The following is a 7,227-nucleotide window of genomic DNA, read 5'->3' on the forward strand; positions in this document are numbered from 1 at the left end:
TTTTCTTTGGGGATTTTTTTATTTTTTACAATTTAATTACTGTGACACTTTTTACATGCAATCACTTGATCATTTGTATACACTGACAACACCTCATCTGAATGGGGTGCCTAATATTCATTTCTAGGTGGCAATTCTGGAGGCCATAGAATGTCCTACAGTTACCGTAGAAACTATCGACAACCCACAATCGCTTCAAGGGTGTCCGATAGCATTTAGATCATACGGTCAGCATTAGCCATATGATCTAACCCGTTAAACAGTCTGGATCAGATCCCCCGTTCGGACAGTTATGACGGGTGCCCAGCTGGTAAAATATACTAGTAAAACTATACAAATAAGATGAAAATTTTTTTTTTTTACAAATGTTAATGATTAAAGAGCCCAAACAACAAAAAAAAAACTAATGCAAAATTGCTTTGGTAGCCCACCAATATGTATGAGCCCCTTCCTCAGCAAAAACAATAAGTATTTTTCAGGCCTGGTCATGAAAGGGTTAGTAGACTTCCAATAGACACATTTGCTTGGCTTTGATTAACTACTCCCTCCCATGTGTTTGCCCACCTTATTCTTGGAAAATCTACCCAGTGTCTGAATCACAGTTCGGTAAAAGTTTAAGGAAGTCGCCAAGCTACTGGCAGGGCAATAAATGGATTTACGTAGGTCTTTTCCTTTGCACTATCTACTAGAAATGTTATAAATAAGCTCCTTAGTTTACAGTCTTCTAATTTTAAACTCTTCCCATGAAAATAATCATATCTTTCTTTTTTCCAGGGCAAAGAACATACGAGCTCTCTAGATATGTTATAGTGTTCCACTCAGTCGCTGCTCTTCACTGCTTTCCTTGACATTATCTTTCGGAGATACGCTCCCTTTGAAGACTCTTTTAAGGAAGGAAAAGTCTAGTTGCCAAAGCAAACAAAGGAACCATGAAGTATGTCTGCTCTGGCAGGAATAGCTATTTTGGCACCCAGTGCAAATTTAGATACATGTTCACCCAGTCTGTCTGAAATATTAGCTTTTTTGTGTTTCATAGCCAATTTTGCCATTTACTTTCCTATGGCATGTGATGTAACTATATTACTTACTAAAATTTTAGGCTTTTTCTCAGTTTTGTAGACATATAGTGGCGCATCTACTTACCCACTCACCGGAGGTCACAGAAAGTGCATTGTCCGACGATAATGCACTGTGCCGCAATTCACTAAGATCATGCACCCGATATCCTGCTTGCGTCGCTTCCCCGCTCAGGTCCACCGGAGTTCACCTTCTTATTCCTGGTATATGTAAGTGCTTGGGCTTGCGACACAATTTGACAGTAAAATCCTGCGCTTAGTCCAAATCAGTTGGATCATCCGTTGGCACGCCCCCCAATTTTTTACGCATGAAAGCCAGCGCCGCCGCACCAAAAACCGATCGCATGCGACACAATTCCAGCACAGACACCTGTTAAATACCTGTCCAAGCCGTGCAAATTCCCAAAAAGAAGAACATTCCAACAAAAGTGCGCTCTGCGATCCTTAGTAAATGAGCCCCATTGTAGTGATGACAATTCTTAAGAATCTTGCTCTATGCACATCTTGCCTTCTAACCAATATTTGTACAATTACTAGAACATGTCTTGTATCAATGTGGATAAACTCTCTACTAGATCATCAAAGGACCCGTAAAATCGGGATTTCAAGTTTGGAATATATCTTCAGCTGATTGTATTGTGTCTTTGCCATAAATTGAACTCTCAAACTTAAAGGATATCTACCATAATTTCTACTGATGGTAAAGGTGTCCTAGTAAGAAGTTCCTGAAGAGCCAGGTAACTTAAAAAATAAAAAAATAAAAATAGCTTGGAACTTAAGAACCAAAGTAAGATAGACCATAGAGGTCTATCTGATCATTTACAGGCAGCCCCTGGGTTATGTACAAAAGAGGTTCTTCAGGTTTGTTCATAAGTTAAATTTGTATGTAAGTTGTAACTCCAGGCAATTTTTTTTTTGATTCAGTGACAATTGGATTTTCAAAACTTTGTGCTGTCATGGGAACAAGTTTTGCCGAGGATCCTTTTTGTGCCAATGGCTCCAAAAATGGATCGTCGCTCCCCATCCGAAGACACGAGGCTGTCTCGTCCCTTTCATTACATGTGCTATCAGTACATTGTAATGAATAAGGAGGAAAATCCCCAAATACTGCCATACTGTAGTATGGCAGTATATGATAGGATTGATCAGACAGCCTAGGGTTAAAGTACCTTAGGGAGTCTGAAAAATAGTAAAAATAAAAAAAAGTTTTAAAAAAGAGGGTTCAGCCTGTGAGCCCTCTTCAAACATTTTCAATGGCACTGTGATGTACTAGTATGTCACGTGTCGTTAAGGTGTTAAAAGGAGGTGGTTCCTCCTTGTGTGCAATTTATTACATGGAAAACAAGCCAGTAGCACTGAAAAATAAAAAGTTAGGGAAGCAATAAATGAAAATGTGAAACTGAAAAAGGGCATCGGAGGTAAGGGGTTAACTCAAATTATCTCTGATTCTGAAGTGCAGCCACACCACACCAAGGGCTTTACTTTATTGCCATCTTTAAAGATTATTAGGTAAGAAGCTGGATTGGTATTTAATTTTAATGAGGTGTTCTGATAATTTTGGCAAGTTTTCCGGAGATCATGAATATTGCGAAAAGGTAGTTACATAAATCTATGGAGATGGATGATTAAAAGGAACAAACAATTTCTCTGTGTGGGTCAAAGTTGTTTTCCCACATTATAATGTCATTCTGAATAGATTATCACCATGAGGGCAACATTGTGTACTAAATAAGTAGAAATGTTTTGTATGCACACGTATGAAACAAGAACACAGAGTACATTTCAAAACCGATCATACATTTATGCAAAAACATCATGTTCAACATAGTATTGGTAGATTCTTATTCGTAGACTGAGAGCATCTGGGGTGATGAAAAATGATATGTTGACTTTAAAAATGTTGCTGGATCTAAGTTTGTTTGGCCTTTGATGCACGTTCAACACTTTTGGCTGAAAGTTGTGAGATTGTTTAACATCTGCTCTAGAAATATGGATCCGAAAGACTCTAGTTATCCCCTTCACCGATAGACAGTGTAATATTAAAATGTGGTTCATATTATTAGTCAAGCTGCTGAAATGATTGCTTCTTTATAATAGAAATGTAGGTCATATTGTGGACTACTAGTTCTGTTCAATCCAATTGGCGGCACAACTTTGTATAATTCGTGTTTAGACTTTATTCAGATGAAGGTGCTGATGTACCACTGATCAAAAATCACCCAGTCTGGTATTGTTTGGACCAGCTTACCTTAAAAAGTGATTCAGGTCTGTGAAAATGATGATACGTAATGCTTGATAAGTAACGTGGGCGACATGTCGTGGGGTGAAGAAAAAGGAACAGGTAAACATTTTCAGGAGTGGTCTAAAGTATGGACACCACACGGGGCCTTTTACTGAGGGACCAACAGTGCGGTAGCAGGGTGCTGCCATCTTGAATTGTTGATTGGCACTCACCATGATGTAACCGGTTGTCGTGATAGCCCGGAGTCGCATAGAGACTCCTGGGTCTATCATGTAGCCTGACTTCCAACAGTATGCCACAGGAAGAGATTTACAATATACTCTTATACAGTATTATTATTATTTATTTATTTATTGTTAAAGTGACCAGACCCCCTAATACTAATGAAAAAAATATCTAAATATAATATTTCTAAAAATAACTTTAGAATCTCCATGACTTTCAAAGGGTCACTTCTCAGCCCTTACAGAGTCATGAATATGTATTACTTTTATAGTGATCATGATAGATTATACATATGGAGGGAATACCCATTTCAGGTAATGATAATAATAATAATCTTTATTTATGTAGCACTATCGCATTCCGTATCACTTTACAAATCATTTGGGGGTATATACAAATAAAGTAAGACATTACAGAGTAAAAACATAGTCATACAGAACACTAGGATTGTGGCCCTGCCCGAAAGAGCTTACAGTCTTATAGGAAGAAGGGGTGACACATGGGGTATAAGAGCTATTCCTTAGAAGGGAACAGAATAAAAACAACTAAATAAACAAATACTGCTGCTGCTTGAACCAGTCATCAGGCGCCATTTTATTTATGGAGTCCAAGGTCCAGTAAAGGGATTGTAGAGAAGCCGGGAGCTTGGTATTTGGTGTTTACCTGATTACAGACAGGATGGATTATTAAAAAAAGAGATGAAGTTTCATGTAGTTAGGGAGTGCGACAGGCCTTCCAAAAGAGAGAGCTTTTAAGAGCACCTTGGAGGTTGGGTATCAGGCTGCTTTCACACAAATGCAGGGGGATGTATATCTGGCTGCAACGAGTGCTCACTTTTCTGACCATAGACCAAAAAAAAGATAGAGAATGCTCTGGGGTAGGGCATTCCAGAGAATGGAGAACTCTTGGAGATGTTAGTTGGAGGTTAGAATTGAAGAAGAGAACAATTTAAGATCAGTGATTAGGGTGAAATACTTTAATGAGAAAGGGGAGTTAGGGAGGTGCGGCATTGGAAAGTGCTTTGTGGATGAGGGTGATTATTTTAAACAGTTTCAGAAGGAGACGGGCAGTCAGTCTAGTAGCACAGACTAGATGGATCTGTATAAAGCCCATGCATAGGCACTAAGATCAGTTGTATGTACTTGACCAGGACTGCATTCACTTCTGTAGGACTTTGGGGAGAGTAATTTTCTGAAGGCTCATTGAAGTAAATGGATTAGTAGTTGATAATAGTATTCCATTCTTAATGGACACTTTGGGGCAATTGTAGGTCCAACCAGATCAGATATGTATCCTGCAAATACCCCTTTAATCAAAATTCTGCATAACGTACACGAGTACAGGCAAATTGATGATGCCGTATGGAAAATACATAAATTATCTTGTAATATGCATTCCGAATAGAATAAATGTAGTCAAGCTAATGGATATGTATTTATACAGAAAGTTGAATTTTACGCGCTTAGCGCACTTTACAAACTGTATATTGCACAATTTTGTCTATGAAGGGCATAAACATAATATTTACAATCTAAAAGCCAAACTATTTAATGAAGTATTTCTTCAGAATTGTTATTGGTGTTTATATGATTACATTAGCATGAGATGCTTATTTTAGGTTAAAGATCCATTGGTTTTATTGGCCCAGTTTACTCCGTATAATTTATCACATATTTTGTTTTGATTTGACCAAACACCAAACATTGTGCAGTTGTGTAAATGTGCCAACTGTGTTATTGGTTTATTATGGGATTCTGTTGTGTCTGTAGGGTATTAGGTTAACTCTATTTACATGACATTTAGTGATAATATCTGCTCTCCTTCATGGTAATTACAAATTGTTGCAACATGAATTCTTGAGAAAATACTCTTGTTTTGACAAAATTTTTTATAAAAAAATCATTAAATGCATTTCTAGTATGCAGTTTCTGAATCTAGTATAGTAACTAGTGACCAGAATGGCAAAGCACTGGACTTCAGAGTTGGATAACTATGGATTTATACACTGTCCCCTATGCATCCATAGCTATTTCTTGAAATCATTTGTATCTGCAGCTTTAGGTGTCAATACAATTACAAGTGATATAAAGTGCAAGGAAGCCTTACTGGACACCTCTGTGATACAGGTGGCATCTGTGGTGGTTTGTTTTGCTTTTCTTACAATCTGGGGTATAGTGTGGCTCTATTTTTAATATGGTGAACAGTGAGGACATTTTTTCAACCCCTTCTTCCTAAAGCAAATGAATTAAAGGTACTCGTTGCATTCAATTTATTTCAAAATGGTGACTTTAAAAATTACAACTTGTCCTACAAAAACAAGTCTCTATTTAGCAACCATTTCAGATTAATATAAGCAATAAACAGTGAAAAAAAGATCAGGTAGTAAAATAAAAAAAATAGCTTGGACCTTAAAGGAAACCTATCATCAGAAAAGTTATTTTTACATGATGACAGGTTGCAGTAGCCTCCTGCATGTTGATTTCAAAAAATACATTTGTAGTGGGGGGAGGGGGGTTTCAAATGAGAATTTCTTGCAGGGATAAGCTGACATAAGTTTGGAATGTAGCAGAGGAAAGGCTGAGGGAGGGAAATGAGTCAGGAGGGAGGAGGAGGCATTGTGCAGAAGATGACTTGTTCAGTAAGAACTGCCCCTCCTAGAACTCACCGCACACTGCTGGCAGGGAGCCAAGTAATTTTTAAAAAAGTATTAAAAAGCAGTTGAATTTAGATGCACGACAAAGGCATTTTTTATATCAACATGCCAGAGGCTGTTGGAATCTGTCAGCATGTATAAATGACCTGAGTTCCTCATCTGATCATGTGTTTAACTGAAGTTTTCTCTAGTTCTAAAGTACACAGAACCATTTTCAAAGCAGGATTCTTATATTAACTATTATCCTACAAGCATGATAGAAATGATAAAAAATACAAAAATACTAGTGTGAATAAAGCATCGGAGGTGAGATAGAAAACTGCTGTCATCTCTAAGTCTATTCTCTCATTCCTGCCCGCTCCAATCCCCTCATTTCTCCGTAGAGTTTTATGTACTAACTTGTAATCTTTTTGGTATGTTAATTTTTTGTAGTTTTTATCAAAATTCTTTTATCTTTATCTTTTTTTAAAAATGTATACAGCAGCACTTCTGTTTTACAACGGACTTCACTTCCTCTGTTGATCCCTCCCCTCAATTGCCAGCCAGAAACCAAATGCAAAGTGGGAACCAGTACCGTGAGCGAGGTATGTATGTGTTCTTTTTTACCCAACCTTAGCCCCTTAGATGTTTTTCATATTCCTATGGGAATCTCTTATAATGACTAAATTGGATTTGGGATGGATTTTAGAGTAAAATTAAGTTTATGAGGGGGAGGAGAAGGAAATGAACCTGATAAGTGAAGAAAGAAGCATTTTTCACTGAAGATGTCTCATGATATTTCCTATATTCATTTGTAATATTGATTTTTGCAAAGTTTGTTGAATAGTTACTGACCATTTCAATGTTATACTAATGCACACAAACTCCAATACAAGAATCTCAATGTTTATTAAAGAGGATTTACCTAAATAAACCCAAAATTACATGAATTAGATATAATGGCAAACAAATGTAGAAGCTCATTAGCCTTCCTTCTCCGATCTCCCTGAATAGTATGTATATACCACTTCACAAATATCCATAATGTTATA

General features: G+C 37.2%; 1 long non-coding RNA gene across 1 annotated transcript; it reads left to right on the forward strand.

Annotated features, from left to right (window-relative positions):
* The first annotated feature begins 253 nt into the window (after positions 1-253).
* LOC140071373 (uncharacterized) lies at positions 254-6,774 on the forward strand. The gene is made up of 3 exons (XR_011849126.1): positions 254-310; positions 775-934; positions 6,678-6,774. It is a non-coding gene; the product is annotated as an uncharacterized lncRNA (long non-coding RNA).
* The last annotated feature ends 453 nt before the right edge of the window (positions 6,775-7,227 follow it).

Source organism: Engystomops pustulosus, chromosome 1 (genome assembly GCF_040894005.1).
Source record: "Engystomops pustulosus chromosome 1, aEngPut4.maternal, whole genome shotgun sequence".
NCBI lineage: Eukaryota > Metazoa > Chordata > Amphibia > Anura > Leptodactylidae > Engystomops > Engystomops pustulosus.